The sequence below is a fragment of the Pseudorasbora parva genome, unplaced genomic scaffold (genome assembly GCF_024679245.1).
Source record: "Pseudorasbora parva isolate DD20220531a unplaced genomic scaffold, ASM2467924v1 scaffold_33, whole genome shotgun sequence".
Classification (NCBI taxonomy): domain Eukaryota; kingdom Metazoa; phylum Chordata; class Actinopteri; order Cypriniformes; family Gobionidae; genus Pseudorasbora; species Pseudorasbora parva.
The window spans coordinates 113,688-136,619 of record NW_027125104.1 but is presented as its reverse complement, the minus strand read 5'-3'; the positions used below and the strand labels follow the sequence as shown (position 1 = coordinate 136,619).

At 53.5% G+C, this 22,932-nt stretch overlaps 25 non-coding genes across 25 annotated transcripts; all 25 read right to left on the bottom strand.

Annotated features, from left to right (window-relative positions):
- Nucleotides 1–406: 406 nt before the first annotated feature.
- Nucleotides 407–597, bottom strand: LOC137067434 (U2 spliceosomal RNA). Its single transcript, XR_010903223.1, has one exon. It is a non-coding gene; the product is annotated as a U2 spliceosomal RNA (small nuclear RNA).
- Nucleotides 598–1,630: 1,033 nt separating this feature from the next.
- On the bottom strand, nt 1,631–1,794 carry LOC137066554 (U1 spliceosomal RNA). The gene has a single exon (XR_010902464.1). It is a non-coding gene; the product is annotated as a U1 spliceosomal RNA (small nuclear RNA).
- A 468-nt stretch (nt 1,795–2,262) lies between these two features.
- On the bottom strand, nt 2,263–2,453 carry LOC137067433 (U2 spliceosomal RNA). Its single transcript, XR_010903222.1, has one exon. It is a non-coding gene; the product is annotated as a U2 spliceosomal RNA (small nuclear RNA).
- Nucleotides 2,454–3,486: 1,033 nt separating this feature from the next.
- On the bottom strand, nt 3,487–3,650 carry LOC137066542 (U1 spliceosomal RNA). Its single transcript, XR_010902453.1, has one exon. It is a non-coding gene; the product is annotated as a U1 spliceosomal RNA (small nuclear RNA).
- A 468-nt stretch (nt 3,651–4,118) lies between these two features.
- LOC137067431 (U2 spliceosomal RNA) lies at nt 4,119–4,309 on the bottom strand. The gene has a single exon (XR_010903220.1). It is a non-coding gene; the product is annotated as a U2 spliceosomal RNA (small nuclear RNA).
- Nucleotides 4,310–5,342: 1,033 nt separating this feature from the next.
- LOC137066529 (U1 spliceosomal RNA) lies at nt 5,343–5,506 on the bottom strand. Its single transcript, XR_010902441.1, has one exon. It is a non-coding gene; the product is annotated as a U1 spliceosomal RNA (small nuclear RNA).
- A 468-nt stretch (nt 5,507–5,974) lies between these two features.
- On the bottom strand, nt 5,975–6,165 carry LOC137067429 (U2 spliceosomal RNA). The gene has a single exon (XR_010903219.1). It is a non-coding gene; the product is annotated as a U2 spliceosomal RNA (small nuclear RNA).
- A 1,033-nt stretch (nt 6,166–7,198) lies between these two features.
- Nucleotides 7,199–7,362, bottom strand: LOC137066517 (U1 spliceosomal RNA). Its single transcript, XR_010902430.1, has one exon. It is a non-coding gene; the product is annotated as a U1 spliceosomal RNA (small nuclear RNA).
- A 468-nt stretch (nt 7,363–7,830) lies between these two features.
- LOC137067428 (U2 spliceosomal RNA) lies at nt 7,831–8,021 on the bottom strand. The gene has a single exon (XR_010903218.1). It is a non-coding gene; the product is annotated as a U2 spliceosomal RNA (small nuclear RNA).
- Nucleotides 8,022–9,054: 1,033 nt separating this feature from the next.
- Nucleotides 9,055–9,218, bottom strand: LOC137067337 (U1 spliceosomal RNA). Its single transcript, XR_010903137.1, has one exon. It is a non-coding gene; the product is annotated as a U1 spliceosomal RNA (small nuclear RNA).
- Nucleotides 9,219–9,686: 468 nt separating this feature from the next.
- LOC137067427 (U2 spliceosomal RNA) lies at nt 9,687–9,877 on the bottom strand. The gene has a single exon (XR_010903217.1). It is a non-coding gene; the product is annotated as a U2 spliceosomal RNA (small nuclear RNA).
- Nucleotides 9,878–10,910: 1,033 nt separating this feature from the next.
- LOC137066505 (U1 spliceosomal RNA) lies at nt 10,911–11,074 on the bottom strand. Its single transcript, XR_010902419.1, has one exon. It is a non-coding gene; the product is annotated as a U1 spliceosomal RNA (small nuclear RNA).
- A 468-nt stretch (nt 11,075–11,542) lies between these two features.
- On the bottom strand, nt 11,543–11,733 carry LOC137067426 (U2 spliceosomal RNA). The gene has a single exon (XR_010903216.1). It is a non-coding gene; the product is annotated as a U2 spliceosomal RNA (small nuclear RNA).
- Nucleotides 11,734–12,766: 1,033 nt separating this feature from the next.
- Nucleotides 12,767–12,930, bottom strand: LOC137067336 (U1 spliceosomal RNA). Its single transcript, XR_010903136.1, has one exon. It is a non-coding gene; the product is annotated as a U1 spliceosomal RNA (small nuclear RNA).
- Nucleotides 12,931–13,398: 468 nt separating this feature from the next.
- On the bottom strand, nt 13,399–13,589 carry LOC137067425 (U2 spliceosomal RNA). The gene has a single exon (XR_010903215.1). It is a non-coding gene; the product is annotated as a U2 spliceosomal RNA (small nuclear RNA).
- A 1,033-nt stretch (nt 13,590–14,622) lies between these two features.
- LOC137067335 (U1 spliceosomal RNA) lies at nt 14,623–14,786 on the bottom strand. Its single transcript, XR_010903135.1, has one exon. It is a non-coding gene; the product is annotated as a U1 spliceosomal RNA (small nuclear RNA).
- Nucleotides 14,787–15,254: 468 nt separating this feature from the next.
- Nucleotides 15,255–15,445, bottom strand: LOC137067424 (U2 spliceosomal RNA). The gene has a single exon (XR_010903214.1). It is a non-coding gene; the product is annotated as a U2 spliceosomal RNA (small nuclear RNA).
- Nucleotides 15,446–16,478: 1,033 nt separating this feature from the next.
- On the bottom strand, nt 16,479–16,642 carry LOC137066492 (U1 spliceosomal RNA). The gene has a single exon (XR_010902408.1). It is a non-coding gene; the product is annotated as a U1 spliceosomal RNA (small nuclear RNA).
- A 468-nt stretch (nt 16,643–17,110) lies between these two features.
- On the bottom strand, nt 17,111–17,301 carry LOC137067423 (U2 spliceosomal RNA). The gene has a single exon (XR_010903213.1). It is a non-coding gene; the product is annotated as a U2 spliceosomal RNA (small nuclear RNA).
- Nucleotides 17,302–18,334: 1,033 nt separating this feature from the next.
- Nucleotides 18,335–18,498, bottom strand: LOC137067333 (U1 spliceosomal RNA). Its single transcript, XR_010903133.1, has one exon. It is a non-coding gene; the product is annotated as a U1 spliceosomal RNA (small nuclear RNA).
- Nucleotides 18,499–18,966: 468 nt separating this feature from the next.
- Nucleotides 18,967–19,157, bottom strand: LOC137067422 (U2 spliceosomal RNA). Its single transcript, XR_010903212.1, has one exon. It is a non-coding gene; the product is annotated as a U2 spliceosomal RNA (small nuclear RNA).
- A 1,033-nt stretch (nt 19,158–20,190) lies between these two features.
- Nucleotides 20,191–20,354, bottom strand: LOC137066480 (U1 spliceosomal RNA). Its single transcript, XR_010902397.1, has one exon. It is a non-coding gene; the product is annotated as a U1 spliceosomal RNA (small nuclear RNA).
- A 468-nt stretch (nt 20,355–20,822) lies between these two features.
- LOC137067421 (U2 spliceosomal RNA) lies at nt 20,823–21,013 on the bottom strand. The gene has a single exon (XR_010903211.1). It is a non-coding gene; the product is annotated as a U2 spliceosomal RNA (small nuclear RNA).
- A 1,033-nt stretch (nt 21,014–22,046) lies between these two features.
- On the bottom strand, nt 22,047–22,210 carry LOC137067332 (U1 spliceosomal RNA). Its single transcript, XR_010903132.1, has one exon. It is a non-coding gene; the product is annotated as a U1 spliceosomal RNA (small nuclear RNA).
- Nucleotides 22,211–22,678: 468 nt separating this feature from the next.
- Nucleotides 22,679–22,869, bottom strand: LOC137067418 (U2 spliceosomal RNA). The gene has a single exon (XR_010903209.1). It is a non-coding gene; the product is annotated as a U2 spliceosomal RNA (small nuclear RNA).
- Between the last annotated feature and the right edge of the window lie 63 nt (nt 22,870–22,932).

Here is a 22,932-nt window from a genome sequence, read left to right as displayed (position 1 = left end):
CTTCCCCTCCCCCAAGAAAAGGAAGGACGGGGCACCTTCCATTGCTTGACTGCTGCGTGCGTGCGTGCCTGACCTTGATTTGAATCAGGTGTCCCTAATCCATCCAACACAAACCCCTGATTCGACTCATCAGCTCGTTGGTAAAGACTCTCAAATAAGAGGGACATCAAAAAACGTGCTGTGACGGTGATGAGTCAGCCGGCCGGCAACCGACGCTTTTGTTCTTCTTTTTTCCCTATGCTCATATGACCGCAGCTTGCTGCTTTCTCTGTGGCACGGTCATCGTCAACGGTCACCTCATCGTCATTCTGTATGCGCTTCCTGCGTATTTCTGTATTCTCTGACAAAATTCCAGTGGTGTTGTTGGTTCTTCTATTAGTCACAACAATTCGCAGTCCCCAAAAAGGGGAAGCACACCGTTCCTGGAGGCACTGCAATACCAGGTCGATGCGTGGAGTGGACGGAGCAAGCCCCGGTTCCGGCTCCATGTGCCAAAAATCAATTTAATATGCAGTCCCCGGATAGGGGACGTATCAGATATTAAACTGATAAGAACAGATACTACACTTGATCTTAGCCAAAAGGCCGAGAAGCGATGACACAATGACGCAGCGGCAGGGGAGCCGGCAAAGGCGACGCCCATCTGGGAAGCGGTGAGGGGGGGGAGGGTTGGCAAAGGCCGTACGTCGTAGAGACCTGAAACTTTGAGGGATGGTACTAGCCACTCGCTCTACAACATCACCAAGGCTGGCCCCCCGATGGGCCCGGCGGTGGCGCTACAGCCACCGAAAGTACGAAATGGCTCGTAGCTCCCAAACCGCACGCCGCAGAACCAAGTGTCTTATATCATCGGAATCCTTGGCTCGAGCCGAGCGAGACGCATGCCTCGGATTCGAAGGTTGCGCTGGCGAAATTTTCGGGTATTTGGGATTTTGTGAAAAACCTACTTTTGCACACTAGTCCTAGGTCTTTTGCCCGATCTGGCCCAAACCAGTGCAGAAAGATTCTCTGGAGTCTGACTGTCCGTCCAGATCGGAAAAAAAGTGGGAATTTCGATTCAGCTTGGCGGCGGCAGGCCGAAACCTACGGGCTGGGCGAGGCGGGGTCTGCTAGAACGGCTATAGCTCTTGGACGGAACGAGACAATTTCACCCAAGCCGGTACACCCGTGCACGGGCTCAGTCTGGGGTCAGGCGAGAAAGGACGCGGTGAATGGCCACCTAGTGGCGCTTTAAAATGAAAAAGCAACAACATGAGAGCGGCTATAGGCGAACGTATGTCGCGTGCTTTTTCACAGCACGCGCACGAGACAGTCGTGCCATACGACAGAAAACCTCCATCCGAACAACTTTGCCTTTGGGACCACTGCTGTCAATCAACTCGTCCGTTGAATATCAAAGTTTGTGGGAAAAACCACATTCGGCAAACCGGTCGCAGGTTTCGACAACCTCGATGAAAACAGACGCAGTTCAGTTCTCTGAACTCTCCGGGTCACTGGCTGACACAGCAGAAAGAGACAGAAACATAACAAAACTGGTGCAACTTCACCCTTTGGGGCAGTGGGCGGCGCCACAAGCGTCAAGAACCGCACGCTTTTTCCCTCCACGCTATCTGCTTTTAACCAGTGTGTACAGGGGAGAGCGCGAACGCAGTCCCCCACTACCATAAATTATGCAGTCGAGATTCCCACATTTGGGGAATTCGCAGGGGTCAGCACAACCGGAGTGCAATGGCCGAGCCTCGCCCTGGGTGAACCACCTTCCTGATCATGGTGTCTCCCCTGCCAGGTAAGTATGAGTTGCCTGGCCTCCAGGCAGAGGCGCCCTATCCCCCTTCGCCATCCTCAAACACGGTGACCTTCCCCTCCCCCAAGAAAAGGAAGGACGGGGCACCTTCCATTGCTTGACTGCTGCGTGCGTGCGTGCCTGACCTTGATTTGAATCAGGTGTCCCTAATCCATCCAACACAAACCCCTGATTCGACTCATCAGCTCGTTGGTAAAGACTCTCAAATAAGAGGGACATCAAAAAACGTGCTGTGACGGTGATGAGTCAGCCGGCCGGCAACCGACGCTTTTGTTCTTCTTTTTTCCCTATGCTCATATGACCGCAGCTTGCTGCTTTCTCTGTGGCACGGTCATCGTCAACGGTCACCTCATCGTCATTCTGTATGCGCTTCCTGCGTATTTCTGTATTCTCTGACAAAATTCCAGTGGTGTTGTTGGTTCTTCTATTAGTCACAACAATTCGCAGTCCCCAAAAAGGGGAAGCACACCGTTCCTGGAGGCACTGCAATACCAGGTCGATGCGTGGAGTGGACGGAGCAAGCCCCGGTTCCGGCTCCATGTGCCAAAAATCAATTTAATATGCAGTCCCCGGATAGGGGACGTATCAGATATTAAACTGATAAGAACAGATACTACACTTGATCTTAGCCAAAAGGCCGAGAAGCGATGACACAATGACGCAGCGGCAGGGGAGCCGGCAAAGGCGACGCCCATCTGGGAAGCGGGGAGGGGGGGGAGGGTTGGCAAAGGCCGTACGTCGTAGAGACCTGAAACTTTGAGGGATGGTACTAGCCACTCGCTCTACAACATCACCAAGGCTGGCCCCCCGATGGGCCCGGCGGTGGCGCTACAGCCACCGAAAGTACGAAATGGCTCGTAGCTCCCAAACCGCACGCCGCAGAACCAAGTGTCTTATATCATCGGAATCCTTGGCTCGAGCCGAGCGAGACGCATGCCTCGGATTCGAAGGTTGCGCTGGCGAAATTTTCGGGTATTTGGGATTTTGTGAAAAACCTACTTTTGCACACTAGTCCTAGGTCTTTTGCCCGATCTGGCCCAAACCAGTGCAGAAAGATTCTCTGGAGTCTGACTGTCCGTCCAGATCGGAAAATAAGTGGGAATTTCGATTCAGCTTGGCGGCGGCAGGCCGAAACCTACGGGCTGGGCGAGGCGGGGTCTGCTAGAACGGCTATAGCTCTTGGACGGAACGAGACAATTTCACCCAAGCCGGTACACCCGTGCACGGGCTCAGTCTGGGGTCAGGCGAGAAAGGACGCGGTGAATGGCCACCTAGTGGCGCTTTAAAATGAAAAAGCAACAACATGAGAGCGGCTATAGGCGAACGTATGTCGCGTGCTTTTTCACAGCACGCGCACGAGACAGTCGTGCCATACGACAGAAAACCTCCATCCGAACAACTTTGCCTTTGGGACCACTGCTGTCAATCAACTCGTCCGTTGAATATCAAAGTTTGTGGGAAAAACCACATTCGGCAAACCGGTCGCAGGTTTCGACAACCTCGATGAAAACAGACGCAGTTCAGTTCTCTGAACTCTCCGGGTCACTGGCTGACACAGCAGAAAGAGACAGAAACATAACAAAACTGGTGCAACTTCACCCTTTGGGGCAGTGGGCGGCGCCACAAGCGTCAAGAACAGCACGCTTTTTCCCTCCACGCTATCTGCTTTTAACCAGTGTGTACAGGGGAGAGCGCGAACGCAGTCCCCCACTACCATAAATTATGCAGTCGAGATTCCCACATTTGGGGAATTCGCAGGGGTCAGCACAACCGGAGTGCAATGGCCGAGCCTCGCCCTGGGTGAACCACCTTCCTGATCATGGTGTCTCCCCTGCCAGGTAAGTATGAGTTGCCTGGCCTCCAGGCAGAGGCGCCCTATCCCCCTTCGCCATCCTCAAACACGGTGACCTTCCCCTCCCCCAAGAAAAGGAAGGACGGGGCACCTTCCATTGCTTGACTGCTGCGTGCGTGCGTGCCTGACCTTGATTTGAATCAGGTGTCCCTAATCCATCCAACACAAACCCCTGATTCGACTCATCAGCTCGTTGGTAAAGACTCTCAAATAAGAGGGACATCAAAAAACGTGCTGTGACGGTGATGAGTCAGCCGGCCGGCAACCGACGCTTTTGTTCTTCTTTTTTCCCTATGCTCATATGACCGCAGCTTGCTGCTTTCTCTGTGGCACGGTCATCGTCAACGGTCACCTCATCGTCATTCTGTATGCGCTTCCTGCGTATTTCTGTATTCTCTGACAAAATTCCAGTGGTGTTGTTGGTTCTTCTATTAGTCACAACAATTCGCAGTCCCCAAAAAGGGGAAGCACACCGTTCCTGGAGGCACTGCAATACCAGGTCGATGCGTGGAGTGGACGGAGCAAGCCCCGGTTCCGGCTCCATGTGCCAAAAATCAATTTAATATGCAGTCCCCGGATAGGGGACGTATCAGATATTAAACTGATAAGAACAGATACTACACTTGATCTTAGCCAAAAGGCCGAGAAGCGATGACACAATGACGCAGCGGCAGGGGAGCCGGCAAAGGCGACGCCCATCTGGGAAGCGGTGAGGGGGGGGAGGGTTGGCAAAGGCCGTACGTCGTAGAGACCTGAAACTTTGAGGGATGGTACTAGCCACTCGCTCTACAACATCACCAAGGCTGGCCCCCCGATGGGCCCGGCGGTGGCGCTACAGCCACCGAAAGTACGAAATGGCTCGTAGCTCCCAAACCGCACGCCGCAGAACCAAGTGTCTTATATCATCGGAATCCTTGGCTCGAGCCGAGCGAGACGCATGCCTCGGATTCGAAGGTTGCGCTGGCGAAATTTTCGGGTATTTGGGATTTTGTGAAAAACCTACTTTTGCACACTAGTCCTAGGTCTTTTGCCCGATCTGGCCCAAACCAGTGCAGAAAGATTCTCTGGAGTCTGACTGTCCGTCCAGATCGGAAAAAAAGTGGGAATTTCGATTCAGCTTGGCGGCGGCAGGCCGAAACCTACGGGCTGGGCGAGGCGGGGTCTGCTAGAACGGCTATAGCTCTTGGACGGAACGAGACAATTTCACCCAAGCCGGTACACCCGTGCACGGGCTCAGTCTGGGGTCAGGCGAGAAAGGACGCGGTGAATGGCCACCTAGTGGCGCTTTAAAATGAAAAAGCAACAACATGAGAGCGGCTATAGGCGAACGTATGTCGCGTGCTTTTTCACAGCACGCGCACGAGACAGTCGTGCCATACGACAGAAAACCTCCATCCGAACAACTTTGCCTTTGGGACCACTGCTGTCAATCAACTCGTCCGTTGAATATCAAAGTTTGTGGGAAAAACCACATTCGGCAAACCGGTCGCAGGTTTCGACAACCTCGATGAAAACAGACGCAGTTCAGTTCTCTGAACTCTCCGGGTCACTGGCTGACACAGCAGAAAGAGACAGAAACATAACAAAACTGGTGCAACTTCACCCTTTGGGGCAGTGGGCGGCGCCACAAGCGTCAAGAACCGCACGCTTTTTCCCTCCACGCTATCTGCTTTTAACCAGTGTGTACAGGGGAGAGCGCGAACGCAGTCCCCCACTACCATAAATTATGCAGTCGAGATTCCCACATTTGGGGAATTCGCAGGGGTCAGCACAACCGGAGTGCAATGGCCGAGCCTCGCCCTGGGTGAACCACCTTCCTGATCATGGTGTCTCCCCTGCCAGGTAAGTATGAGTTGCCTGGCCTCCAGGCAGAGGCGCCCTATCCCCCTTCGCCATCCTCAAACACGGTGACCTTCCCCTCCCCCAAGAAAAGGAAGGACGGGGCACCTTCCATTGCTTGACTGCTGCGTGCGTGCGTGCCTGACCTTGATTTGAATCAGGTGTCCCTAATCCATCCAACACAAACCCCTGATTCGACTCATCAGCTCGTTGGTAAAGACTCTCAAATAAGAGGGACATCAAAAAACGTGCTGTGACGGTGATGAGTCAGCCGGCCGGCAACCGACGCTTTTGTTCTTCTTTTTTCCCTATGCTCATATGACCGCAGCTTGCTGCTTTCTCTGTGGCACGGTCATCGTCAACGGTCACCTCATCGTCATTCTGTATGCGCTTCCTGCGTATTTCTGTATTCTCTGACAAAATTCCAGTGGTGTTGTTGGTTCTTCTATTAGTCACAACAATTCGCAGTCCCCAAAAAGGGGAAGCACACCGTTCCTGGAGGCACTGCAATACCAGGTCGATGCGTGGAGTGGACGGAGCAAGCCCCGGTTCCGGCTCCATGTGCCAAAAATCAATTTAATATGCAGTCCCCGGATAGGGGACGTATCAGATATTAAACTGATAAGAACAGATACTACACTTGATCTTAGCCAAAAGGCCGAGAAGCGATGACACAATGACGCAGCGGCAGGGGAGCCGGCAAAGGCGACGCCCATCTGGGAAGCGGTGAGGGGGGGGAGGGTTGGCAAAGGCCGTACGTCGTAGAGACCTGAAACTTTGAGGGATGGTACTAGCCACTCGCTCTACAACATCACCAAGGCTGGCCCCCCGATGGGCCCGGCGGTGGCGCTACAGCCACCGAAAGTACGAAATGGCTCGTAGCTCCCAAACCGCACGCCGCAGAACCAAGTGTCTTATATCATCGGAATCCTTGGCTCGAGCCGAGCGAGACGCATGCCTCGGATTCGAAGGTTGCGCTGGCGAAATTTTCGGGTATTTGGGATTTTGTGAAAAACCTACTTTTGCACACTAGTCCTAGGTCTTTTGCCCGATCTGGCCCAAACCAGTGCAGAAAGATTCTCTGGAGTCTGACTGTCCGTCCAGATCGGAAAAAAAGTGGGAATTTCGATTCAGCTTGGCGGCGGCAGGCCGAAACCTACGGGCTGGGCGAGGCGGGGTCTGCTAGAACGGCTATAGCTCTTGGACGGAACGAGACAATTTCACCCAAGCCGGTACACCCGTGCACGGGCTCAGTCTGGGGTCAGGCGAGAAAGGACGCGGTGAATGGCCACCTAGTGGCGCTTTAAAATGAAAAAGCAACAACATGAGAGCGGCTATAGGCGAACGTATGTCGCGTGCTTTTTCACAGCACGCGCACGAGACAGTCGTGCCATACGACAGAAAACCTCCATCCGAACAACTTTGCCTTTGGGACCACTGCTGTCAATCAACTCGTCCGTTGAATATCAAAGTTTGTGGGAAAAACCACATTCGGCAAACCGGTCGCAGGTTTCGACAACCTCGATGAAAACAGACGCAGTTCAGTTCTCTGAACTCTCCGGGTCACTGGCTGACACAGCAGAAAGAGACAGAAACATAACAAAACTGGTGCAACTTCACCCTTTGGGGCAGTGGGCGGCGCCACAAGCGTCAAGAACCGCACGCTTTTTCCCTCCACGCTATCTGCTTTTAACCAGTGTGTACAGGGGAGAGCGCGAACGCAGTCCCCCACTACCATAAATTATGCAGTCGAGATTCCCACATTTGGGGAATTCGCAGGGGTCAGCACAACCGGAGTGCAATGGCCGAGCCTCGCCCTGGGTGAACCACCTTCCTGATCATGGTGTCTCCCCTGCCAGGTAAGTATGAGTTGCCTGGCCTCCAGGCAGAGGCGCCCTATCCCCCTTCGCCATCCTCAAACACGGTGACCTTCCCCTCCCCCAAGAAAAGGAAGGACGGGGCACCTTCCATTGCTTGACTGCTGCGTGCGTGCGTGCCTGACCTTGATTTGAATCAGGTGTCCCTAATCCATCCAACACAAACCCCTGATTCGACTCATCAGCTCGTTGGTAAAGACTCTCAAATAAGAGGGACATCAAAAAACGTGCTGTGACGGTGATGAGTCAGCCGGCCGGCAACCGACGCTTTTGTTCTTCTTTTTTCCCTATGCTCATATGACCGCAGCTTGCTGCTTTCTCTGTGGCACGGTCATCGTCAACGGTCACCTCATCGTCATTCTGTATGCGCTTCCTGCGTATTTCTGTATTCTCTGACAAAATTCCAGTGGTGTTGTTGGTTCTTCTATTAGTCACAACAATTCGCAGTCCCCAAAAAGGGGAAGCACACCGTTCCTGGAGGCACTGCAATACCAGGTCGATGCGTGGAGTGGACGGAGCAAGCCCCGGTTCCGGCTCCATGTGCCAAAAATCAATTTAATATGCAGTCCCCGGATAGGGGACGTATCAGATATTAAACTGATAAGAACAGATACTACACTTGATCTTAGCCAAAAGGCCGAGAAGCGATGACACAATGACGCAGCGGCAGGGGAGCCGGCAAAGGCGACGCCCATCTGGGAAGCGGTGAGGGGGGGGAGGGTTGGCAAAGGCCGTACGTCGTAGAGACCTGAAACTTTGAGGGATGGTACTAGCCACTCGCTCTACAACATCACCAAGGCTGGCCCCCCGATGGGCCCGGCGGTGGCGCTACAGCCACCGAAAGTACGAAATGGCTCGTAGCTCCCAAACCGCACGCCGCAGAACCAAGTGTCTTATATCATCGGAATCCTTGGCTCGAGCCGAGCGAGACGCATGCCTCGGATTCGAAGGTTGCGCTGGCGAAATTTTCGGGTATTTGGGATTTTGTGAAAAACCTACTTTTGCACACTAGTCCTAGGTCTTTTGCCCGATCTGGCCCAAACCAGTGCAGAAAGATTCTCTGGAGTCTGACTGTCCGTCCAGATCGGAAAAAAAGTGGGAATTTCGATTCAGCTTGGCGGCGGCAGGCCGAAACCTACGGGCTGGGCGAGGCGGGGTCTGCTAGAACGGCTATAGCTCTTGGACGGAACGAGACAATTTCACCCAAGCCGGTACACCCGTGCACGGGCTCAGTCTGGGGTCAGGCGAGAAAGGACGCGGTGAATGGCCACCTAGTGGCGCTTTAAAATGAAAAAGCAACAACATGAGAGCGGCTATAGGCGAACGTATGTCGCGTGCTTTTTCACAGCACGCGCACGAGACAGTCGTGCCATACGACAGAAAACCTCCATCCGAACAACTTTGCCTTTGGGACCACTGCTGTCAATCAACTCGTCCGTTGAATATCAAAGTTTGTGGGAAAAACCACATTCGGCAAACCGGTCGCAGGTTTCGACAACCTCGATGAAAACAGACGCAGTTCAGTTCTCTGAACTCTCCGGGTCACTGGCTGACACAGCAGAAAGAGACAGAAACATAACAAAACTGGTGCAACTTCACCCTTTGGGGCAGTGGGCGGCGCCACAAGCGTCAAGAACCGCACGCTTTTTCCCTCCACGCTATCTGCTTTTAACCAGTGTGTACAGGGGAGAGCGCGAACACAGTCCCCCACTACCATAAATTATGCAGTCGAGATTCCCACATTTGGGGAATTCGCAGGGGTCAGCACAACCGGAGTGCAATGGCCGAGCCTCGCCCTGGGTGAACCACCTTCCTGATCATGGTGTCTCCCCTGCCAGGTAAGTATGAGTAGCCTGGCCTCCAGGCAGAGGCGCCCTATCCCCCTTCGCCATCCTCAAACACGGTGACCTTCCCCTCCCCCAAGAAAAGGAAGGACGGGGCACCTTCCATTGCTTGACTGCTGCGTGCGTGCGTGCCTGACCTTGATTTGAATCAGGTGTCCCTAATCCATCCAACACAAACCCCTGATTCGACTCATCAGCTCGTTGGTAAAGACTCTCAAATAAGAGGGACATCAAAAAACGTGCTGTGACGGTGATGAGTCAGCCGGCCGGCAACCGACGCTTTTGTTCTTCTTTTTTCCCTATGCTCATATGACCGCAGCTTGCTGCTTTCTCTGTGGCACGGTCATCGTCAACGGTCACCTCATCGTCATTCTGTATGCGCTTCCTGCGTATTTCTGTATTCTCTGACAAAATTCCAGTGGTGTTGTTGGTTCTTCTATTAGTCACAACAATTCGCAGTCCCCAAAAAGGGGAAGCACACCGTTCCTGGAGGCACTGCAATACCAGGTCGATGCGTGGAGTGGACGGAGCAAGCCCCGGTTCCGGCTCCATGTGCCAAAAATCAATTTAATATGCAGTCCCCGGATAGGGGACGTATCAGATATTAAACTGATAAGAACAGATACTACACTTGATCTTAGCCAAAAGGCCGAGAAGCGATGACACAATGACGCAGCGGCAGGGGAGCCGGCAAAGGCGACGCCCATCTGGGAAGCGGTGAGGGGGGGGAGGGTTGGCAAAGGCCGTACGTCGTAGAGACCTGAAACTTTGAGGGATGGTACTAGCCACTCGCTCTACAACATCACCAAGGCTGGCCCCCCGATGGGCCCGGCGGTGGCGCTACAGCCACCGAAAGTACGAAATGGCTCGTAGCTCCCAAACCGCACGCCGCAGAACCAAGTGTCTTATATCATCGGAATCCTTGGCTCGAGCCGAGCGAGACGCATGCCTCGGATTCGAAGGTTGCGCTGGCGAAATTTTCGGGTATTTGGGATTTTGTGAAAAACCTACTTTTGCACACTAGTCCTAGGTCTTTTGCCCGATCTGGCCCAAACCAGTGCAGAAAGATTCTCTGGAGTCTGACTGTCCGTCCAGATCGGAAAAAAAGTGGGAATTTCGATTCAGCTTGGCGGCGGCAGGCCGAAACCTACGGGCTGGGCGAGGCGGGGTCTGCTAGAACGGCTATAGCTCTTGGACGGAACGAGACAATTTCACCCAAGCCGGTACACCCGTGCACGGGCTCAGTCTGGGGTCAGGCGAGAAAGGACGCGGTGAATGGCCACCTAGTGGCGCTTTAAAATGAAAAAGCAACAACATGAGAGCGGCTATAGGCGAACGTATGTCGCGTGCTTTTTCACAGCACGCGCACGAGACAGTCGTGCCATACGACAGAAAACCTCCATCCGAACAACTTTGCCTTTGGGACCACTGCTGTCAATCAACTCGTCCGTTGAATATCAAAGTTTGTGGGAAAAACCACATTCGGCAAACCGGTCGCAGGTTTCGACAACCTCGATGAAAACAGACGCAGTTCAGTTCTCTGAACTCTCCGGGTCACTGGCTGACACAGCAGAAAGAGACAGAAACATAACAAAACTGGTGCAACTTCACCCTTTGGGGCAGTGGGCGGCGCCACAAGCGTCAAGAACCGCACGCTTTTTCCCTCCACGCTATCTGCTTTTAACCAGTGTGTACAGGGGAGAGCGCGAACGCAGTCCCCCACTACCATAAATTATGCAGTCGAGATTCCCACATTTGGGGAATTCGCAGGGGTCAGCACAACCGGAGTGCAATGGCCGAGCCTCGCCCTGGGTGAACCACCTTCCTGATCATGGTGTCTCCCCTGCCAGGTAAGTATGAGTTGCCTGGCCTCCAGGCAGAGGCGCCCTATCCCCCTTCGCCATCCTCAAACACGGTGACCTTCCCCTCCCCCAAGAAAAGGAAGGACGGGGCACCTTCCATTGCTTGACTGCTGCGTGCGTGCGTGCCTGACCTTGATTTGAATCAGGTGTCCCTAATCCATCCAACACAAACCCCTGATTCGACTCATCAGCTCGTTGGTAAAGACTCTCAAATAAGAGGGACATCAAAAAACGTGCTGTGACGGTGATGAGTCAGCCGGCCGGCAACCGACGCTTTTGTTCTTCTTTTTTCCCTATGCTCATATGACCGCAGCTTGCTGCTTTCTCTGTGGCACGGTCATCGTCAACGGTCACCTCATCGTCATTCTGTATGCGCTTCCTGCGTATTTCTGTATTCTCTGACAAAATTCCAGTGGTGTTGTTGGTTCTTCTATTAGTCACAACAATTCGCAGTCCCCAAAAAGGGGAAGCACACCGTTCCTGGAGGCACTGCAATACCAGGTCGATGCGTGGAGTGGACGGAGCAAGCCCCGGTTCCGGCTCCATGTGCCAAAAATCAATTTAATATGCAGTCCCCGGATAGGGGACGTATCAGATATTAAACTGATAAGAACAGATACTACACTTGATCTTAGCCAAAAGGCCGAGAAGCGATGACACAATGACGCAGCGGCAGGGGAGCCGGCAAAGGCGACGCCCATCTGGGAAGCGGTGAGGGGGGGGAGGGTTGGCAAAGGCCGTACGTCGTAGAGACCTGAAACTTTGAGGGATGGTACTAGCCACTCGCTCTACAACATCACCAAGGCTGGCCCCCCGATGGGCCCGGCGGTGGCGCTACAGCCACCGAAAGTACGAAATGGCTCGTAGCTCCCAAACCGCACGCCGCAGAACCAAGTGTCTTATATCATCGGAATCCTTGGCTCGAGCCGAGCGAGACGCATGCCTCGGATTCGAAGGTTGCGCTGGCGAAATTTTCGGGTATTTGGGATTTTGTGAAAAACCTACTTTTGCACACTAGTCCTAGGTCTTTTGCCCGATCTGGCCCAAACCAGTGCAGAAAGATTCTCTGGAGTCTGACTGTCCGTCCAGATCGGAAAAAAAGTGGGAATTTCGATTCAGCTTGGCGGCGGCAGGCCGAAACCTACGGGCTGGGCGAGGCGGGGTCTGCTAGAACGGCTATAGCTCTTGGACGGAACGAGACAATTTCACCCAAGCCGGTACACCCGTGCACGGGCTCAGTCTGGGGTCAGGCGAGAAAGGACGCGGTGAATGGCCACCTAGTGGCGCTTTAAAATGAAAAAGCAACAACATGAGAGCGGCTATAGGCGAACGTATGTCGCGTGCTTTTTCACAGCACGCGCACGAGACAGTCGTGCCATACGACAGAAAACCTCCATCCGAACAACTTTGCCTTTGGGACCACTGCTGTCAATCAACTCGTCCGTTGAATATCAAAGTTTGTGGGAAAAACCACATTCGGCAAACCGGTCGCAGGTTTCGACAACCTCGATGAAAACAGACGCAGTTCAGTTCTCTGAACTCTCCGGGTCACTGGCTGACACAGCAGAAAGAGACAGAAACATAACAAAACTGGTGCAACTTCACCCTTTGGGGCAGTGGGCGGCGCCACAAGCGTCAAGAACCGCACGCTTTTTCCCTCCACGCTATCTGCTTTTAACCAGTGTGTACAGGGGAGAGCGCGAACACAGTCCCCCACTACCATAAATTATGCAGTCGAGATTCCCACATTTGGGGAATTCGCAGGGGTCAGCACAACCGGAGTGCAATGGCCGAGCCTCGCCCTGGGTGAACCACCTTCCTGATCATGGTGTCTCCCCTGCCAGGTAAGTATGAGTAGCCTGGCCTCCAGGCAGAGGCGCCCTATCCCCCTTCGCCATCCTCAAACACGGTGACCTTCCCCTCCCCCAAGAAAAGGAAGGACGGGGCACCTTCCATTGCTTGACTGCTGCGTGCGTGCGTGCCTGACCTTGATTTGAATCAGGTGTCCCTAATCCATCCAACACAAACCCCTGATTCGACTCATCAGCTCGTTGGTAAAGACTCTCAAATAAGAGGGACATCAAAAAACGTGCTGTGACGGTGATGAGTCAGCCGGCCGGCAACCGACGCTTTTGTTCTTCTTTTTTCCCTATGCTCATATGACCGCAGCTTGCTGCTTTCTCTGTGGCACGGTCATCGTCAACGGTCACCTCATCGTCATTCTGTATGCGCTTCCTGCGTATTTCTGTATTCTCTGACAAAATTCCAGTGGTGTTGTTGGTTCTTCTATTAGTCACAACAATTCGCAGTCCCCAAAAAGGGGAAGCACACCGTTCCTGGAGGCACTGCAATACCAGGTCGATGCGTGGAGTGGACGGAGCAAGCCCCGGTTCCGGCTCCATGTGCCAAAAATCAATTTAATATGCAGTCCCCGGATAGGGGACGTATCAGATATTAAACTGATAAGAACAGATACTACACTTGATCTTAGCCAAAAGGCCGAGAAGCGATGACACAATGACGCAGCGGCAGGGGAGCCGGCAAAGGCGACGCCCATCTGGGAAGCGGTGAGGGGGGGGAGGGTTGGCAAAGGCCGTACGTCGTAGAGACCTGAAACTTTGAGGGATGGTACTAGCCACTCGCTCTACAACATCACCAAGGCTGGCCCCCCGATGGGCCCGGCGGTGGCGCTACAGCCACCGAAAGTACGAAATGGCTCGTAGCTCCCAAACCGCACGCCGCAGAACCAAGTGTCTTATATCATCGGAATCCTTGGCTCGAGCCGAGCGAGACGCATGCCTCGGATTCGAAGGTTGCGCTGGCGAAATTTTCGGGTATTTGGGATTTTGTGAAAAACCTACTTTTGCACACTAGTCCTAGGTCTTTTGCCCGATCTGGCCCAAACCAGTGCAGAAAGATTCTCTGGAGTCTGACTGTCCGTCCAGATCGGAAAAAAAGTGGGAATTTCGATTCAGCTTGGCGGCGGCAGGCCGAAACCTACGGGCTGGGCGAGGCGGGGTCTGCTAGAACGGCTATAGCTCTTGGACGGAACGAGACAATTTCACCCAAGCCGGTACACCCGTGCACGGGCTCAGTCTGGGGTCAGGCGAGAAAGGACGCGGTGAATGGCCACCTAGTGGCGCTTTAAAATGAAAAAGCAACAACATGAGAGCGGCTATAGGCGAACGTATGTCGCGTGCTTTTTCACAGCACGCGCACGAGACAGTCGTGCCATACGACAGAAAACCTCCATCCGAACAACTTTGCCTTTGGGACCACTGCTGTCAATCAACTCGTCCGTTGAATATCAAAGTTTGTGGGAAAAACCACATTCGGCAAACCGGTCGCAGGTTTCGACAACCTCGATGAAAACAGACGCAGTTCAGTTCTCTGAACTCTCCGGGTCACTGGCTGACACAGCAGAAAGAGACAGAAACATAACAAAACTGGTGCAACTTCACCCTTTGGGGCAGTGGGCGGCGCCACAAGCGTCAAGAACCGCACGCTTTTTCCCTCCACGCTATCTGCTTTTAACCAGTGTGTACAGGGGAGAGCGCGAACACAGTCCCCCACTACCATAAATTATGCAGTCGAGATTCCCACATTTGGGGAATTCGCAGGGGTCAGCACAACCGGAGTGCAATGGCCGAGCCTCGCCCTGGGTGAACCACCTTCCTGATCATGGTGTCTCCCCTGCCAGGTAAGTATGAGTAGCCTGGCCTCCAGGCAGAGGCGCCCTATCCCCCTTCGCCATCCTCAAACACGGTGACCTTCCCCTCCCCCAAGAAAAGGAAGGACGGGGCACCTTCCATTGCTTGACTGCTGCGTGCGTGCGTGCCTGACCTTGATTTGAATCAGGTGTCCCTAATCCATCCAACACAAACCCCTGATTCGACTCATCAGCTCGTTGGTAAAGACTCTCAAATAAGAGGGACATCAAAAAACGTGCTGTGACGGTGATGAGTCAGCCGGCCGGCAACCGACGCTTTTGTTCTTCTTTTTTCCCTATGCTCATATGACCGCAGCTTGCTGCTTTCTCTGTGGCACGGTCATCGTCAACGGTCACCTCATCGTCATTCTGTATGCGCTTCCTGCGTATTTCTGTATTCTCTGACAAAATTCCAGTGGTGTTGTTGGTTCTTCTATTAGTCACAACAATTCGCAGTCCCCAAAAAGGGGAAGCACACCGTTCCTGGAGGCACTGCAATACCAGGTCGATGCGTGGAGTGGACGGAGCAAGCCCCGGTTCCGGCTCCATGTGCCAAAAATCAATTTAATATGCAGTCCCCGGATAGGGGACGTATCAGATATTAAACTGATAAGAACAGATACTACACTTGATCTTAGCCAAAAGGCCGAGAAGCGATGACACAATGACGCAGCGGCAGGGGAGCCGGCAAAGGCGACGCCCATCTGGGAAGCGGTGAGGGGGGGGAGGGTTGGCAAAGGCCGTACGTCGTAGAGACCTGAAACTTTGAGGGATGGTACTAGCCACTCGCTCTACAACATCACCAAGGCTGGCCCCCCGATGGGCCCGGCGGTGGCGCTACAGCCACCGAAAGTACGAAATGGCTCGTAGCTCCCAAACCGCACGCCGCAGAACCAAGTGTCTTATATCATCGGAATCCTTGGCTCGAGCCGAGCGAGACGCATGCCTCGGATTCGAAGGTTGCGCTGGCGAAATTTTCGGGTATTTGGGATTTTGTGAAAAACCTACTTTTGCACACTAGTCCTAGGTCTTTTGCCCGATCTGGCCCAAACCAGTGCAGAAAGATTCTCTGGAGTCTGACTGTCCGTCCAGATCGGAAAAAAAGTGGGAATTTCGATTCAGCTTGGCGGCGGCAGGCCGAAACCTACGGGCTGGGCGAGGCGGGGTCTGCTAGAACGGCTATAGCTCTTGGACGGAACGAGACAATTTCACCCAAGCCGGTACACCCGTGCACGGGCTCAGTCTGGGGTCAGGCGAGAAAGGACGCGGTGAATGGCCACCTAGTGGCGCTTTAAAATGAAAAAGCAACAACATGAGAGCGGCTATAGGCGAACGTATGTCGCGTGCTTTTTCACAGCACGCGCACGAGACAGTCGTGCCATACGACAGAAAACCTCCATCCGAACAACTTTGCCTTTGGGACCACTGCTGTCAATCAACTCGTCCGTTGAATATCAAAGTTTGTGGGAAAAACCACATTCGGCAAACCGGTCGCAGGTTTCGACAACCTCGATGAAAACAGACGCAGTTCAGTTCTCTGAACTCTCCGGGTCACTGGCTGACACAGCAGAAAGAGACAGAAACATAACAAAACTGGTGCAACTTCACCCTTTGGGGCAGTGGGCGGCGCCACAAGCGTCAAGAACCGCACGCTTTTTCCCTCCACGCTATCTGCTTTTAACCAGTGTGTACAGGGGAGAGCGCGAACGCAGTCCCCCACTACCATAAATTATGCAGTCGAGATTCCCACATTTGGGGAATTCGCAGGGGTCAGCACAACCGGAGTGCAATGGCCGAGCCTCGCCCTGGGTGAACCACCTTCCTGATCATGGTGTCTCCCCTGCCAGGTAAGTATGAGTTGCCTGGCCTCCAGGCAGAGGCGCCCTATCCCCCTTCGCCATCCTCAAACACGGTGACCTTCCCCTCCCCCAAGAAAAGGAAGGACGGGGCACCTTCCATTGCTTGACTGCTGCGTGCGTGCGTGCCTGACCTTGATTTGAATCAGGTGTCCCTAATCCATCCAACACAAACCCCTGATTCGACTCATCAGCTCGTTGGTAAAGACTCTCAAATAAGAGGGACATCAAAAAACGTGCTGTGACGGTGATGAGTCAGCCGGCCGGCAACCGACGCTTTTGTTCTTCTTTTTTCCCTATGCTCATATGACCGCAGCTTGCTGCTTTCTCTGTGGCACGGTCATCGTCAACGGTCACCTCATCGTCATTCTGTATGCGCTTCCTGCGTATTTCTGTATTCTCTGACAAAATTCCAGTGGTGTTGTTGGTTCTTCTATTAGTCACAACAATTCGCAGTCCCCAAAAAGGGGAAGCACACCGTTCCTGGAGGCACTGCAATACCAGGTCGATGCGTGGAGTGGACGGAGCAAGCCCCGGTTCCGGCTCCATGTGCCAAAAATCAATTTAATATGCAGTCCCCGGATAGGGGACGTATCAGATATTAAACTGATAAGAACAGATACTACACTTGATCTTAGCCAAAAGGCCGAGAAGCGATGACACAATGACGCAGCGGCAGGGGAGCCGGCAAAGGCGACGCCCATCTGGGAAGCGGTGAGGGGGGGGAGGGTTGGCAAAGGCCGTACGTCGTAGAGACCTGAAACTTTGAGGGATGGTACTAGCCACTCGCTCTACAACATCACCAAGGCTGGCCCCCCGATGGGCCCGGCGGTGGCGCTACAGCCACCGAAAGTACGAAATGGCTCGTAGCTCCCAAACCGCACGCCGCAGAACCAAGTGTCTTATATCATCGGAATCCTTGGCTCGAGCCGAGCGAGACGCATGCCTCGGATTCGAAGGTTGCGCTGGCGAAATTTTCGGGTATTTGGGATTTTGTGAAAAACCTACTTTTGCACACTAGTCCTAGGTCTTTTGCCCGATCTGGCCCAAACCAGTGCAGAAAGATTCTCTGGAGTCTGACTGTCCGTCCAGATCGGAAAAAAAGTGGGAATTTCGATTCAGCTTGGCGGCGGCAGGCCGAAACCTACGGGCTGGGCGAGGCGGGGTCTGCTAGAACGGCTATAGCTCTTGGACGGAACGAGACAATTTCACCCAAGCCGGTACACCCGTGCACGGGCTCAGTCTGGGGTCAGGCGAGAAAGGACGCGGTGAATGGCCACCTAGTGGCGCTTTAAAATGAAAAAGCAACAACATGAGAGCGGCTATAGGCGAACGTATGTCGCGTGCTTTTTCACAGCACGCGCACGAGACAGTCGTGCCATACGACAGAAAACCTCCATCCGAACAACTTTGCCTTTGGGACCACTGCTGTCAATCAACTCGTCCGTTGAATATCAAAGTTTGTGGGAAAAACCACATTCGGCAAACCGGTCGCAGGTTTCGACAACCTCGATGAAAACAGACGCAGTTCAGTTCTCTGAACTCTCCGGGTCACTGGCTGACACAGCAGAAAGAGACAGAAACATAACAAAACTGGTGCAACTTCACCCTTTGGGGCAGTGGGCGGCGCCACAAGCGTCAAGAACCGCACGCTTTTTCCCTCCACGCTATCTGCTTTTAACCAGTGTGTACAGGGGAGAGCGCGAACACAGTCCCCCACTACCATAAATTATGCAGTCGAGATTCCCACATTTGGGGAATTCGCAGGGGTCAGCACAACCGGAGTGCAATGGCCGAGCCTCGCCCTGGGTGAACCACCTTCCTGATCATGGTGTCTCCCCTGCCAGGTAAGTATGAGTAGCCTGGCCTCCAGGCAGAGGCGCCCTATCCCCCTTCGCCATCCTCAAACACGGTGACCTTCCCCTCCCCCAAGAAAAGGAAGGACGGGGCACCTTCCATTGCTTGACTGCTGCGTGCGTGCGTGCCTGACCTTGATTTGAATCAGGTGTCCCTAATCCATCCAACACAAACCCCTGATTCGACTCATCAGCTCGTTGGTAAAGACTCTCAAATAAGAGGGACATCAAAAAACGTGCTGTGACGGTGATGAGTCAGCCGGCCGGCAACCGACGCTTTTGTTCTTCTTTTTTCCCTATGCTCATATGACCGCAGCTTGCTGCTTTCTCTGTGGCACGGTCATCGTCAACGGTCACCTCATCGTCATTCTGTATGCGCTTCCTGCGTATTTCTGTATTCTCTGACAAAATTCCAGTGGTGTTGTTGGTTCTTCTATTAGTCACAACAATTCGCAGTCCCCAAAAAGGGGAAGCACACCGTTCCTGGAGGCACTGCAATACCAGGTCGATGCGTGGAGTGGACGGAGCAAGCCCCGGTTCCGGCTCCATGTGCCAAAAATCAATTTAATATGCAGTCCCCGGATAGGGGACGTATCAGATATTAAACTGATAAGAACAGATACTACACTTGATCTTAGCCAAAAGGCCGAGAAGCGATGACACAATGACGCAGCGGCAGGGGAGCCGGCAAAGGCGACGCCCATCTGGGAAGCGGTGAGGGGGGGGAGGGTTGGCAAAGGCCGTACGTCGTAGAGACCTGAAACTTTGAGGGATGGCACTAGCCACTCGCTCTACAACATCACCAAGGCTGGCCCCCCGATGGGCCCGGCGGTGGCGCTACAGCCACCGAAAGTACGAAATGGCTCGTAGCTCCCAAACCGCACGCCGCAGAACCAAGTGTCTTATATCATCGGAATCCTTGGCTCGAGCCGAGCGAGACGCATGCCTCGGATTCGAAGGTTGCGCTGGCGAAATTTTCGGGTATTTGGGATTTTGTGAAAAACCTACTTTTGCACACTAGTCCTAGGTCTTTTGCCCGATCTGGCCCAAACCAGTGCAGAAAGATTCTCTGGAGTCTGACTGTCCGTCCAGATCGGAAAAAAAGTGGGAATTTCGATTCAGCTTGGCGGCGGCAGGCCGAAACCTACGGGCTGGGCGAGGCGGGGTCTGCTAGAACGGCTATAGCTCTTGGACGGAACGAGACAATTTCACCCAAGCCGGTACACCCGTGCACGGGCTCAGTCTGGGGTCAGGCGAGAAAGGACGCGGTGAATGGCCACCTAGTGGCGCTTTAAAATGAAAAAGCAACAACATGAGAGCGGCTATAGGCGAACGTATGTCGCGTGCTTTTTCACAGCACGCGCACGAGACAGTCGTACCATACGACAGAAAACCTCCATCCGAACAACTTTGCCTTTGGGACCACTGCTGTCAATCAACTCGTCCGTTGAATATCAAAGTTTGTGGGAAAAACCACATTCGGCAAACCGGTCGCAGGTTTCGACAACCTCGATGAAAACAGACGCAGTTCAGTTCTCTGAACTCTCCGGGTCACTGGCTGACACAGCAGAAAGAGACAGAAACATAACAAAACTGGTGCAACTTCACCCTTTGGGGCAGTGGGCGGCGCCACAAGCGTCAAGAACCGCACGCTTTTTCCCTCCACGCTATCTGCTTTTAACCAGTGTGTACAGGGGAGAGCGCGAACGCAGTCCCCCACTACCATAAATTATGCAGTCGAGATTCCCACATTTGGGGAATTCGCAGGGGTCAGCACAACCGGAGTGCAATGGCCGAGCCTCGCCCTGGGTGAACCACCTTCCTGATCATGGTGTCTCCCCTGCCAGGTAAGTATGAGTTGCCTGGCCTCCAGGCAGAGGCGCCCTATCCCCCTTCGCCATCCTCAAACACGGTGACCTTCCCCTCCCCCAAGAAAAGGAAGGACGGGGCACCTTCCATTGCTTGACTGCTGCGTGCGTGCGTGCCTGACCTTGATTTGAATCAGGTGTCCCTAATCCATCCAACACAAACCCCTGATTCGACTCATCAGCTCGTTGGTAAAGACTCTCAAATAAGAGGGACATCAAAAAACGTGCTGTGACGGTGATGAGTCAGCCGGCCGGCAACCGACGCTTTTGTTCTTCTTTTTTCCCTATGCTCATATGACCGCAGCTTGCTGCTTTCTCTGTGGCACGGTCATCGTCAACGGTCACCTCATCGTCATTCTGTATGCGCTTCCTGCGTATTTCTGTATTCTCTGACAAAATTCCAGTGGTGTTGTTGGTTCTTCTATTAGTCACAACAATTCGCAGTCCCCAAAAAGGGGAAGCACACCGTTCCTGGAGGCACTGCAATACCAGGTCGATGCGTGGAGTGGACGGAGCAAGCCCCGGTTCCGGCTCCATGTGCCAAAAATCAATTTAATATGCAGTCCCCGGATAGGGGACGTATCAGATATTAAACTGATAAGAACAGATACTACACTTGATCTTAGCCAAAAGGCCGAGAAGCGATGACACAATGACGCAGCGGCAGGGGAGCCGGCAAAGGCGACGCCCATCTGGGAAGCGGTGAGGGGGGGGAGGGTTGGCAAAGGCCGTACGTCGTAGAGACCTGAAACTTTGAGGGATGGTACTAGCCACTCGCTCTACAACATCACCAAGGCTGGCCCCCCGATGGGCCCGGCGGTGGCGCTACAGCCACCGAAAGTACGAAATGGCTCGTAGCTCCCAAACCGCACGCCGCAGAACCAAGTGTCTTATATCATCGGAATCCTTGGCTCGAGCCGAGCGAGACGCATGCCTCGGATTCGAAGGTTGCGCTGGCGAAATTTTCGGGTATTTGGGATTTTGTGAAAAACCTACTTTTGCACACTAGTCCTAGGTCTTTTGCCCGATCTGGCCCAAACCAGTGCAGAAAGATTCTCTGGAGTCTGACTGTCCGTCCAGATCGGAAAAAAAGTGGGAATTTCGATTCAGCTTGGCGGCGGCAGGCCGAAACCTACGGGCTGGGCGAGGCGGGGTCTGCTAGAACGGCTATAGCTCTTGGACGGAACGAGACAATTTCACCCAAGCCGGTACACCCGTGCACGGGCTCAGTCTGGGGTCAGGCGAGAAAGGACGCGGTGAATGGCCACCTAGTGGCGCTTTAAAATGAAAAAGCAACAACATGAGAGCGGCTATAGGCGAACGTATGTCGCGTGCTTTTTCACAGCACGCGCACGAGACAGTCGTGCCATACGACAGAAAACCTCCATCCGAACAACTTTGCCTTTGGGACCACTGCTGTCAATCAACTCGTCCGTTGAATATCAAAGTTTGTGGGAAAAACCACATTCGGCAAACCGGTCGCAGGTTTCGACAACCTCGATGAAAACAGACGCAGTTCAGTTCTCTGAACTCTCCGGGTCACTGGCTGACACAGCAGAAAGAGACAGAAACATAACAAAACTGGTGCAACTTCACCCTTTGGGGCAGTGGGCGGCGCCACAAGCGTCAAGAACCGCACGCTTTTTCCCTCCACGCTATCTGCTTTTAACCAGTGTGTACAGGGGAGAGCGCGAACACAGTCCCCCACTACCATAAATTATGCAGTCGAGATTCCCACATTTGGGGAATTCGCAGGGGTCAGCACAACCGGAGTGCAATGGCCGAGCCTCGCCCTGGGTGAACCACCTTCCTGATCATGGTGTCTCCCCTGCCAGGTAAGTATGAGTAGCCTGGCCTCCAGGCAGAGGCGCCCTATCCCCCTTCGCCATCCTCAAACACGGTGACCTTCCCCTCCCCCAAGAAAAGGAAGGACGGGGCACCTTCCATTGCTTGACTGCTGCGTGCGTGCGTGCCTGACCTTGATTTGAATCAGGTGTCCCTAATCCATCCAACACAAACCCCTGATTCGACTCATCAGCTCGTTGGTAAAGACTCTCAAATAAGAGGGACATCAAAAAACGTGCTGTGACGGTGATGAGTCAGCCGGCCGGCAACCGACGCTTTTGTTCTTCTTTTTTCCCTATGCTCATATGACCGCAGCTTGCTGCTTTCTCTGTGGCACGGTCATCGTCAATGGTCACCTCATCGTCATTCTGTATGCGCTTCCTGCGTATTTCTGTATTCTCTGACAAAATTCCAGTGGTGTTGTTGGTTCTTCTATTAGTCACAACAATTCGCAGTCCCCAAAAAGGGGAAGCACACCGTTCCTGGAGGCACTGCAATACCAGGTCGATGCGTGGAGTGGACGGAGCAAGCCCCGGTTCCGGCTCCATGTGCCAAAAATCAATTTAATATGCAGTCCCCGGATAGGGGACGTATCAGATATTAAACTGATAAGAACAGATACTACACTTGATCTTAGCCAAAAGGCCGAGAAGCGATGACACAATGACGCAGCGGCAGGGGAGCCGGCAAAGGCGACGCCCATCTGGGAAGCGGGGAGGG